Source organism: Dermacentor andersoni, chromosome 8 (genome assembly GCF_023375885.2).
Source record: "Dermacentor andersoni chromosome 8, qqDerAnde1_hic_scaffold, whole genome shotgun sequence".
In the NCBI taxonomy this organism is placed as follows: Eukaryota; Metazoa; Arthropoda; class Arachnida; order Ixodida; family Ixodidae; genus Dermacentor; species Dermacentor andersoni.
In genome coordinates, this window is record NC_092821.1 from 118,950,938 (window position 1) to 118,963,417 (window position 12,480).

General features: G+C 46.1%; 1 long non-coding RNA gene across 2 annotated transcripts in view; it reads left to right on the forward strand.

The window, feature by feature from the left end:
- LOC126529141 (uncharacterized) overlaps positions 1–6,582 on the forward strand; it is a 31,175-nt gene extending 24,593 nt beyond the window's left edge. Inside the window, exons 9-10 of one of the 2 annotated variants that reach the window (XR_008611969.2) lie at positions 1,971–2,111; positions 5,930–6,581. This is a non-coding gene — a long non-coding RNA (uncharacterized lncRNA). Of the gene's footprint in view, positions 1–1,970; positions 2,112–5,929 lie in introns of both variants that reach the window. The other variant, XR_008611970.2, reaches the window with a different exon arrangement.
- The last annotated feature ends 5,898 nt before the right edge of the window (positions 6,583–12,480 follow it).

Consider the following 12,480-nt stretch of genomic DNA (forward strand, 5'->3'; position numbering starts at 1 on the left):
TGGTCTTTTCTGCACAGCAGTTGCCATGCGCTGCACGTGTTTTCAAGGGGCTCAAATCAGGGCTTGTTTATTGGCAATTATCATATGAGGCGGTATTAAGTAGCAAATTTTATTCTTTTGATAAGGGTTATTACAGATGACGGGTGATGCGTTTACAGTAAAAAAAAAATTTAGAAATACGGAAACTTGAAAACGATAGCCATAGCGCGACTGAATGAGGACGTAGGAAGAAACTGACACACAGAGACAGCGCTTCACTTCTATAGATTCTTCACTTCTTCACTTCTCTATGGCACACGTCAAAATATATATACCGTACGAGTGGAAACAAACGTGTCCGGAAAAAAAACATTCAGTGGTGCATATGGATGAACAGTACACGTGTGCAAGGTATGGCGAAAACATATACTGCAATGGTTACAAAGATAAACCGAGCAATCGTATCCCCTTTTGAGATAGCGACACTGATGGCTTGCTCACGCACCTTTCCTGTAATTTTGCGATTTCGCAGGCTTCTACAATCTCCCTTGCCACCCTGCTTTGAGCCCTATATAGAATGGAAGTACTTTCAAACATGGGTTTCCAGGAACTATCTCGGCAATGAATACCCAAACGACCCGAGATTACCCTAGTGACGTTATACCGATGCTGTCTTAATCTCTCATTGACGCATCTGCCAGTTTGACCTACATACGTTATTCCGCACGAAATTGAAATGGCATAGAGAACGTTATGAGTGCAGGTTACAAATTGATTGCGATGTTGAGTAGAGCGTGCGTGCCTTTTGCTATTCTCTGTATTAACCTGTTTGCACAGCTTCTGTAGACGCTCAGGGGCACCGAAAACCACGTCCACCCCGATTTCACCACTATTCTTCTGAGATTATGTGAAATGCAATGAATGTATGGTACCACACCAACTTTCTTTGCTCTAGCAGTGTCACTGCTTGCATTGATGTGTTTTTACACTTCCTGCTTAAGCCCACCGCGAAAAGTATGATAATACTCATCGGGTAACCAGAATCTGCAGGCGCCTGGCCTGATCTTTAAACCTGGCTTCCACTTTGGGGTTACATAACTTCGTCAGGAAAATACCTAAATAGGTTGTTACTAGCGCGCGTTAATAACGCGACAAGGGAGATTGTGGAAGCCTACCAAATTGCAAATTTCCAGGAAAGGGTAAAATGGAGTGGAGTTGGAAACTGTTGCACATGATGTTTCCGATTGCGCTGTACAGTTTGGTAATTTACCCTACAAGTTTATGCAATTAATAAATTTAAGGAATCATTTTGACTAGTCAGCTGATAAATCATAGCAGACGCAATTCACCATCGTGTACAAGGCGACTGATAAAACCACAATTCACCGCATTTGCGTATCTCGTATTCCTGTACTTTTTAAAGCTTGGCCTGCCTTAAGATACACCGTATAGTAAGATCACAGGGCCACAGTGTGGTGTGGTTATGCAGAACTTACGATAATGCAGTCGATCCACCCTCTTCAATATCATGCCGTTAAGCCGCCCCTCATTTCACGCTACAACCTCGCCGTTCAGAAAAGGATTACGGTTCTCACTCAGGCGCTTGCAGTAAGTAATGCGCGTACGTTTAGCAGCCTGAGGTGCTTGCCACTACAACTTGCCGCTCAATCTTCACTTCTCGTAATTATCGCGGATCTTAATGAGGTCCCAGGTCTCAGCTAGCAAGAGTGGCACTCTCTGATAACTCATCCACGACAGACCCGGACTACTCGAGGAACAGTTTTGAGCCGATGAGGGCTGTGTTTTGGGAAGTCGAAGATTCCGACTGACGTGGACAACGGCGACGCAAATGTGCGCTGCAATGGGGAAAATTGTCCCTTCAAATGTTGGCGGTCTCTGCTGTCAGGTCCTGCTACCGTAGCATACAGAATACTTCGAAGCCCCAAGACTCAATAAAGTTTCTTTTCTTTCATTTTCAGTATCTCTTGTAGCCAGATGCGCAGACTCGAGGAGTATCCATCTCACCCGGGCACCTCCCGCAGTATAGGTGAGCCCTCGAGCAGCTGCAAGAAGCACGAGACTCCTGCACTTCTACGAGTGGCTGCAGCGTGGGCCAACGCTGAGTCCCAAAGGTACGCTTGCTCAACGGTGCATCGTGGCAACGGATCGTGTTTGCACGAACGGCTCAAAGACAGACACACGCACGCGCAAGCGCACACACACACTCACACAGGAACACAGAGAAACACGAAGTGTTTTGCTGTCAGGTTAACCCTACCTTCGTATTCTTCGCGCTAGTGCTTAGCGCTTAATGCTACAAAGACGACGACAGAAAAGAAATCTAGCCTAACGCAACGTCGTTACATATTTTTCTATGTCGCACCAATGTGTCGGCAACTTCATAGTTGCAAAACTTTTTCGGCGTATATATATTGGGAACCAAAGAGGTCGCCACAAGATTATTTTCACAAGAAATACTAACTCTCATCTACAGACAAATGGGGTTGCTCCCGCGTCATAAAATTCTAATAGGTGGCAGCATTTATAACCGAAGTGAAAATCTGCTGACATCTCTGCGATAGGGTAACTACATCAATAAATAATGCTGCAGAATATGCCGAAGAACGCGAAAAGAGAAAACCCAGCCCGCAGCAAAATGTGTAGGCTATGGAAGAGTTCATAGCAACATGTAGAGCACACTAGCCAATGAAGAAGAGTTGTTAGAAACCAATGGCTCTGTGAATTACAACGTCAGTGTCATGTTTTTGTCTCGCTAGGACTGCCATCACGATAGCAGCATGTCAGGCGCTCTTCACTCTTGCATCGTCTGGGTCAATGCCTTCAGCACTTATGCGCTGCTCTCATATGCAGCGTATACAGTTGCAGTTAGCAGCTCAAAGAACCACGGAAAGGTTGCCCATTGACCGTCACTAAATAGGCCCATATTTATTGGCGCGAGTTCAGTTGTGCCACAATGTTATCTCGTTTGCCAGCGTTTGGGCACCGATAACGGCCATCCGGCTCATAACACAATCAAGTGGGCGCTCTTTGATACCGCAGGGTTCTTTTAAAGAAGAAAGGTGAATATAAAATTGTTAGTACAGAATACAGAACGATACAACGCGACATGATGGATAGGCATCACATACGCTACATCGACTGTTGCATTGTTTGTGACGCATAGCAAGAAAGGAGACAACCTAGATAACTTGATTGCGAGTAATCTGAATGACATGTTTAAAGCAGACTGACAAACTGATCGAGTAACTTCACTTCCAGCTGTCGACAATGATCTCGCTAGCTTATGAAACTACTTACACATACCAAGTAAGGAAGTCAATTAAACCATTGTAGTCAGTTAACTTGCGTTGACTGTACTGACGTAAGGACATATATCATGGCGAGCACAGCTCCTTTATTAACGCACAGATTTCTATCCTTTCTATGTCTGCATCCCAAACCATTGAGTACGCAGTATACGGACAAGTATCGCCACCTCAATAGTTTATTTTATAATGATTGCGTGACTTACGTGCACGGGACGTTTTTGGCTGAGCCTAAATTAAAGCACTTGTTAACTAAAATGGTCGTCAACCCACGATGTGGGTTGAAGACCATTGTTGTTGAAGACAACTAGAACGGGTACACATTGCGACGTTGGTTGAAATAATTCATGTAGCGACATTCACATGCACTTCGGCTGATTATTAGCCCAAGTGGTTTCGACGCGCTGCGGCTTGACTTGTGCCGCTACTTCGTGCACATACAAAGAGTGGACCAGGGTGGAGACAAATTCACAGCGCCTCGTATGCACGCTGTTCAGGAATCCCGTCACAGTGCAGATAACTTGCTAGGCGGGTTTTTGTCTTGCGTACAAAATTGTAGTCACGTCACTCCCTTTTTCGTAGGCTACAGTCAAGCTGCCGTCGCCGAGGCGGCTTGCGCAATAGTAATATTTACCAGGGAACGTATGCCGGGGAATGCCACGTGCTTCGCATTCCATGTATACGCGAAGCAGACCCTTATCGTCAATTTACGTGGTTCCAGTGCTTGTATTGAACTCGTTCTTTATTGAAACGTATGCTGTGCTGCATGTCGTACGCGTGATTCCAAAGAATGTATGCACTGTTCGTTTCGCTGGGTACTTGTAGCCTCTGCCTTACGCGGGTATGAGCCACTGCATTTGGGGATTTGGAGCTTTCTTTCGGCGTTACGCCATGACGAAGTCCTGGGATCGTAGCCATAGACAGCTTCCTTTCAGATACTTCTTACGTTAGAACTGCTCGTAAAAATAAGTGCCAGAAAAAGATCACGTAGCACATATAGCTAGGGATGTCAGCCAGCCATGTGGCAAACTGCACGCGTAGAAGGAACAAGCGCGCGTATTCATCATATTTATGAACGCGACCTGCCAACAGCGTGACAACGGATCATGGCAGAGGGAAAAGAAGCGCCAGCAGTGTTGTTGTTGTCTAACGTCGCCTGTGGTGGTGGTGCTTGTCTAACGTCGGCAACAGCTTCGCTGTACATCCACTTTCACACCGTGCAATTGAAGCGGATATATTCCCCTGCATCTTGTCGTTCCTGTAGGGTGCTTCAGTTGAACTAAGAAACCTATCTTTAATCTTTACTGCGATAGCTGTGGAGAACCGGAAACTCAATTTGCTGTTTCAATCCACAACATTACGCCATCTTCAATATCATGTCAGGATCTCAGACGTGCGGCGTAACCAGGCCTAAAGTCTAAAATGCATCGCCTGTCGAGAACCCATATCATATCTCGTTACCACTCGTTAACCTCGTTAACGCATTTGAGTTCTTCCAAAGTCGTGCAGCAAGATACATTCATTCATCCTACTCATATGAGGAAAGCATATCATCTTCAATATAGAAATCTGAGTTGCAGTCACTCTCGCACCGCTGTAATTAGCCAGCGTTGTAATTTTGTTTTTCTACAGTTCACTTAATCATATGCCATACACCATTCCACCCGCAAGAATATCACAACGCACTGGTCATCCACTCCATGCTATAAAACCACTCTCAAACACCCCCAACTACCTTCTCTGCTTCGCCTTTTTCTCGAAGAGCAACAAATTGGAATGCCCTTCTCCACCATGTTGAATGTACAAATAACCAGGAGATGTTCATTGCTGATTTAGCTTCTGTTTTGACTAATTATCCTTTCTTGTACAAATTCCTAATCTAACGTGCGTCTTCCATTCTATGCCATGGACCTACCTTGTCTTCAAATGTTCCGCTAGTTAGTAAAGTGAATTGTCAATTGCCGATGTTTTTCTTTCTCTTTTGCCAAAATATAATTCACCTTTCGACGCGAGTATGTATTTGTCTATACAGGGTATCTAGCACATTTCAAATGTTATTTTTGTTGTCACGTTTAATTGTCGTTGCATGATGTACCCCACCCTTTAGGTAACATCCCTGATAAAAGGGGCCTTTAAGGAAATAAACTGACCTGACCTGATGTTGTAGAGCCACCCCTGATTTTACGCTTCAACCTAGCGATTAAGGAAAGGACTAGAATTTTCACTCGTCCGCTTGCAGTAGTGCACGTACATTTAGGAACCTGAGGCTCTTGCCATTATAACTTATCGCGCAGTCTCGACGTTTGGTAATGAGCGCGGATCTTTGTCAGGTCCCAGATGGCAAGACTAGGCCTCTTTGATCATGCAGCCGTTGAGACCCTGACTACGAACGGCACTGTTTTCTAGCGTAGAGCGCTGTGAACTACAGGATTTCGTGCAGTCGAAGATCCCCACTGTGGAGGACGATAGGCAACGCGGTGTCCATTGCTATGGGGAAATTGCTCCTCAAAGATTGGCGGTTTACACAGTCAGCGCCATCTTCTGTCGCAAACACAATAGTTGGGAGCCCGAAGACCCACTAAGTCTCTGTTCTTCCTTTGTTTCCCATTACCTCTTCTTCCCAGACTGCGCCGGGCCAAGGAGTATCCATTTTACCTGGGCACCACCCGCAGTATCGGTGAGCCCTCGGGCAACACCCACAAGGAGAGGACTACTGCACTTGTATGCTTGGCTGCAGAAGGATTGGGTGCCTTGCTGACCAACACTGAGGTCCCAAAGGTTGCTGAAACGTTGCCTCGTGGCAATACATCGTGTTTGGACTGACGTCACAGACAAGACACGCGCACACACAGAGGGAAACGCGAAGCATTGTGCGTTCCTGTTAACTCTGCCTCTGCAATCTTCGCGCTAATGTGTTGCGCGGAATGCTGTGGCGATTACAACAACAAGAAAAGTGGAGCCTAACTCACTGTTCTTACGTGTGTTTCTATGCCGCATCAGCATGTCGACAGTTCGATACTTGCTGGCTATTAGTTTGGCCTTACGCATATCGGACAAAAGTATACTCGTGGAAAAATACACTGCGGACTTTTTTTTTGCTTTAAGTCGGAACTGGCGTACTTGAACTATTATTTTTCAATAAAAGAGAACAAAACTCTAGACATGTGATCCCTCGCCTGTCCCCTAGAGTTCTACTACACTTATTGGTTGTTCCCGTTTATTTTCGTCATATTTTGTGAAAATAAACAGCACAGTGCATGACGAATGGTCTCATCGGTAGCACTTGTCGTGGAAGTGCAAAAAATGAAAAGGAGTCATTTATTTTCTTACATCACCATCATGAATCGTACTCCTCCTTGTAGCATGCCCGGGAGCAATAACGGCGTGACTAAAACGAAGAACGTGTGGTTCCGTGACAGTCTTATTGTAGAAGAGCAGTACTGATATTAGATTTCTGTGGGGCCAAAATTTTTGCCTATGGTCGTATGACTATAGACGAAACCTTTACCAGTCTCGAAGCACTTTCCTCTGATTTGTCGTAGGTCCACCCGAATGACCCACTGGATATGGAGCTTGGGAGGTAAGAACGAGGGCACGGATTTTATTTTCTTGGCATTGACTGTTTTGATTGGAATCAAAAGCAGTATAGAACAATTCCGCTCATCCGGCGTTGGGATTATCACTGACGCGAAGCTTTGATTCAGCGGGTAAATGTATGTTACGGCATGGTCGAGAATAAAATAGCGCTAAAAAGAATACACACAATGCGGCATTTGGGCGTCTTTCTTTCTTGTGGCGGAGCCGAACTCTTCTTGATAACGACTCACAAAGACGGCCGCCTACGTGTATTGTGTACAGTCGTGCTGAGCTTCATCGCATGTAATGCCTAAGTTCTGTTACTGTTTATGTAGCAAGACAGTTCATTGGATGTGGGTGAACTGGATGTGGGTGAAGCCAAATCAGCCATCTGCGAACGTTGAGGATTCGATCCTAATGATGTCTCGACTACGAAAACAGTATGATGCTTGTCAGAAATTCAACAATGCTGCTGAATTTTATACGGCAGTGAAATTCAAGGCGATAGCATAGGATCTTGTAATACGCACAGCTACATAAGCAGCTAGTTAACTCTTGCACATGCCCATCTCCATAACTATGTTAAGGGAGAGATAAAGAAATGGAAGAAGGCAAGGGGCCCCTGTATTGTTTCAATAAAAGACCTCTCCCATTTACATATTGGAAACTCGGCATCATACCGGGTGCTTTCTATAGCATCAAATGGTCCATTGATCGAAAATCCCGGCTTCTGTAGCAGCGAATCGGCAACTAAATACCCATTGGCTGCCACGCCACTTCGCGTGCTCTCCTGGACAGAACAGACTGGGTAAAAATTAGCAAATGCTGGTGCTCCAGCTGTTACGTGAAGAAGGAGGACATCGCCGTGTCGCCATGTGACCCCACCCCTTTAGTGCAGTGCACTCGGCTTTGGCCGCTAAAGCTAAGGCAGAAGTAGAGCACGCGTTCGAGGCCCGGAGACAAATTGTCGGCTTCCGTTGCAACAAGGAAGGCCCCATTTCCTCAAATCGCAAGGTGCAAATCGCATTCGCCAGCATTAGCGAGTCAGACGAAAATTGGAGGCTGCTCGAGCCATATATGCAGGATGTCGTGGGAAACGGAAAAATGTGCAGGGCACTTCGTGATTCCGCCACCACCATGGATGTTACTCATCCGTCCTGTTTCTCCTGGGGGCTGTACAGGGGAATGCGTCTGGATCAGACAAGTCGCAGAAGACCAGAGCGCGTGCTTGCCAATTGCCAGAGTAACCCTCGAGGGCGCTTTTGGAAGCTTGCAAACGGAGGCAGCGTTGAGTCCAAGTTTACCCGAACACTTTTCATATCTTTTCTCGAACAAATCGGAGCAGCTTTTAGAAAAAAAGGGCCGGTCGTTCTCTACTAGTCTCGCTTGCATGGCGTTAACGCGATCGCGGTCACGCGCCCTCTCAAAGAAACGTGAAAGCTCTTCTTCAAACGAGGAACGTGACAATGTAACGTCCTCACAGCGGCAGCCTAGGCTGGGAGATACGGCTGATGAAAAGCAGAGGACTCAGACTTGTGACGGATCAATTACCGGATCAATGCCAGTGGGTGAGGAGCCTTTCGAGACTCGGGGAAAACGGGGCGCCTAGGGCTGAAGTGGAAGGTTCACTGCTTAGTCTCGCATCCTTTTGCTGCGAGCAGCTTAGTAGGGTTGACGTAGAGGCGCTTATCGCGGCACAGAAAAGTGACCCTTCGTTAACTGTGCTGCAGGCTAGTGTAAATGAACAAGTGTCCCGAAAGAACATATCGTTCCACACTAGGTCAGGTCTCAAGTGCCGGAAATATCGGGATTTCAAGGGTCGGACATACACCCAACTACTCGTGCCAGATAAGTACCGACCACCGCTTTAGAGTTAGCGCATGGGAATGCTTGGGCGGGTCACCTCGGTATAAGAAGACAAAGGCTAAGCTAGCGCAATATTTCTATTGGCCAGGATGCTGGAAAGAGGTTGAAACAGTTGTTCGGTCATACGAAGCATGTCAGCGAGTTCGTATATGCAACGACAAGGGAAAGAATTTCACTCGGAGAGAGACAGGGCAAAATATAAACTTTCTTCGATCGCCTCAGCTGTGTCTTACGTGCCCGAATGACTGTTAGGAATTGCTTTGCAATCCAATCTTTAGCTGTTTATTCTCGTTGAGTATGTCTTCGTTGAGAGCACTATTTGTAGAGGTCTGTATCCCGGGCCCTTTATCGGGTGCGTGTTTCGTGTTTAGTAAAATAACCGTAATAGTGCTGTTTAGAGCAGAGAGGAGGTTAGAGCGCTTGTTTTTATGGAGTTTGGTCTGGTGTTTTGGAGAGCATTGGGAGGGTGCTCACTTTCGCCGAAGTGGTTGGCGTTGATTTTCGGTCACTCCGCGAGCTTTCTCAGATTCAAGCAAAGGAAAGACCAGCGGATGAAAGGGCGGGAAAGTCATTTCCTTAACCCCATCAAAGACGTCACTCAATCAGCACATCGCATAGGTTGAGCCGCGTCGAACAGCCCGACTTCTGGATGTATTATCTGGCGGCGGGGTCGCTGTTGGTAGTATGGTAGCTGTCATGCTACGTGCGCCACTTGCATATCATCGAGGCGACGGGAGCTCCCACTTCTCCGCGACGAATCAAGAATTCCACGAGGGGGACTTCAAGTAGCACTCAGCCATCTCCGCGATGAATAGAGAATCGACGCGAATGACGTCAGCACCTACCCCTACTGGTTCCTGCCGACGAAGAGTCGCCTCCAGCCGCCTAGTCAGTCTGATGCGCTCTTACAGTTACCTGTAAGCTATCATCCACTACATGTAACTATTGTATAAAGTTTTTAGTTTCTTCGTCTGCGTCTCTCGTCCTCCACCCCGAAGTCACAACAGCACCTCCTCAATTTAAAGCACTTACACCGCGGGTGCGTGAGAATTTTTGTACAACCTAACTTTGTAACGAAACTTTCACGAGAATGAAAGAATACAAAGCTGAGAAACCGGAGTAACTTATTTGGCAAACACCTTAGTTATCTTCTCATTATTGACTCGTCAAGCTCGCCCTGACATTTCACCTAAATAATAACGCTAAATATATGGTTCACACCTCACATTAGCGTCTACCGTGTTAGAAATGAGACGCAATTCCTGTGCGTTTAAATGTGATACATTCTGCTAAGTTCTCTGTGTGGCATTTCACCTTCTTCACATGCTTTCCCATTTGTGCATATGATAATAATGCATTTATACGAATATACGAACGCCGACATCTGCACGTAAACATTTTCTTCCCTCGCAACCCACCGCAGAATTATTTATTCGCGTGATTATCACATTTGATATTTTTAAGCAGCTGTTTAAGCTTTATTATGTTGCACAGGGTATTTGGTCTGATTAGTGCCATTCTGATAACAGAGTGTCTGATATTTTGTACGTTGTATTCAATGGCCACCATCATAGACACACGAAAATTTCGAGGCTTTGTATTTTGCTTTATTTTTCCGAATGTCCAGCGTATTGTGCCTTCGTGCCTTGTTTTAGGTCACTTTAACGTTTCCATCGCCAAATGTGTCCTTTTGGTTTGTTCAATGTTCTGTGTACGTATTCCGGGTCATACGCGCTCTAGAACGCCTTCATGTTCGATATATGGACTCACAACTATGCAATGTGGTTATTATATTTTTAAAGACTTTCCAAATGAATCGCTTATAACCACCAGCCCAAAGAGCTTTTTTTTTCTTTCCCGCTTGTAAGCTGCGAAGATAGGCTTACTTCTTGAGTTTGACGGTTTGATCGATTAACTTTACAGTAATTTGCTAGTGACTTCTTCGCAACAATTTTTCAACGAGCTCACTTGGCTCAACTGCACAATTAGCTTAGTGTGCCATCGACAAGCTGTTCGTGGACGTCTCTCTACCCCCATCTCTATCTTTCCCTTCTATTTCGCTGCTCCCTTCCCCCAGCGCAGGGTATCCAACCGGACTCCTGACTTGTTAACATCCCTGCCGTCCTTTATATATATATATATATATATATATATATATAATGCCCGATGTGGAGACCTCTAGTGAAGAAACTCTTATTAGGCAGTAAGGCGACCTGTACCACGATTACTGTTCATAAATGGCTAAAAACGAAATACAGCAATTAAGGCTGGATAGATGAGACCACAGAAAACAGAAAGGAGAAAAAAGAAATGTGACAGCCTTCCAAACGCACAGTCGAGTAGCATTTCTGTCTCATTTTATTGAACTTAACTGATACTTCAACCTCTACGAGTGGTCTTTGTGGTTAAATCTTACAACGTGTGTATTCTAAAGCTTACACAGTTCGACGCACAGGATATAAGGCAAGATGAAACAACACGAGGGTTTTCCCCCCGCCTCACTCCAAGCTAAGCAGGCCGCAGGCGGTCACACTAAGACTTCTGCAAACGAACTCGTACCCAAATCCGGCGTCCCTTAATAGCATATATCCAGACATTTATCCGAATTGTTCTTGCGTGGCCTGTGGTGAGGTAGCTACGTTGCCTCATATGCTCTGGGAGTGCGGGTCGCTGGGCCCGAAGTTCACCAAGGAAGAGTGGGACGCGCTCCTGCGAAGTCCTGTCTTTGAGGATCAAATCCTGGCCGTCCAGCGCACCCGCGATCGGGCCGGCAGACTAGATCTGTCAGTCCCGTCGTGGGATTAGCCGGGTGCGCGTTTTATCGCGCTTTGCTGGACCAAATAAAAGTTTATTCACTCACTCACTCCGTCTTGTGTTTTGCCTCTTTTTGTTCTTGACAAAGTTACATCAGTGGCCTACAATTTACACTGCAGAAATGGAAACGATATCGAGACACGTCAGCGCTACTGTTCTTCTGCTCCACACTGTTCTCATGTTCTGCTCTGCTCAGTTCTACTGCGGCTCCGCTCAGTTCTGCTGATTCGCTGCTCTATGCTACTGCTCTGTTGTGCTACTGCTCTGCTCTGTTCAGTACTGCTCCTGTACCCTGCTGTTCTCTGCTCTGTTCTGATGATGCTCTGCTCTGCAGTTTTAATCTCCTGCTCTGCTCTACTCTAGTGCTGCTCTGTTCCGTTGGTGCTATGGTTTGGTCTGTTCTGTTGCTGCTTTTTTCTATTTTGCTACAGCTCTGCTCTGTTATGCTTCTGCTCTGCTGTTTTTGATGCTGCTAATCTCTGCTCTATTCTCCTCTGCTTCCACTCAGCCCAGCTGCTTCTCTGCTCACCTTCGCTACTGCTGTGCTTTGCTACTGCTGTGCTCTGCTGTGTTCTGATTCGTTCTACTACTGCTTTCCTCTGCTGTTTTCTGCTGCTGCTCTCCTCTGTTCGGCCGCTGCTGCTGCTATGCTCTGTTCAGTTCTGCTCTGTTCTGCTGCTATGCTCTGTCCTGCTGTTCTGCTCTGCTCTGTCCTTCTCCGGTTGTACTGCTCTACTGTTGATCTGCTCGGTACTACCGTTATACCACTGCTTTACTCTGCTATGTTGCTCTACCGCTGCTGCGGTTTTGCTGCTATACTGCTACTCTGCTTTATACTGCTGTTTTGCTGCTGCTATATTTTGTTCTGCTGATCTACCACTCTAGGGCTGGTGTGCTCTGTTCTGCTGGTGCTCTGCTC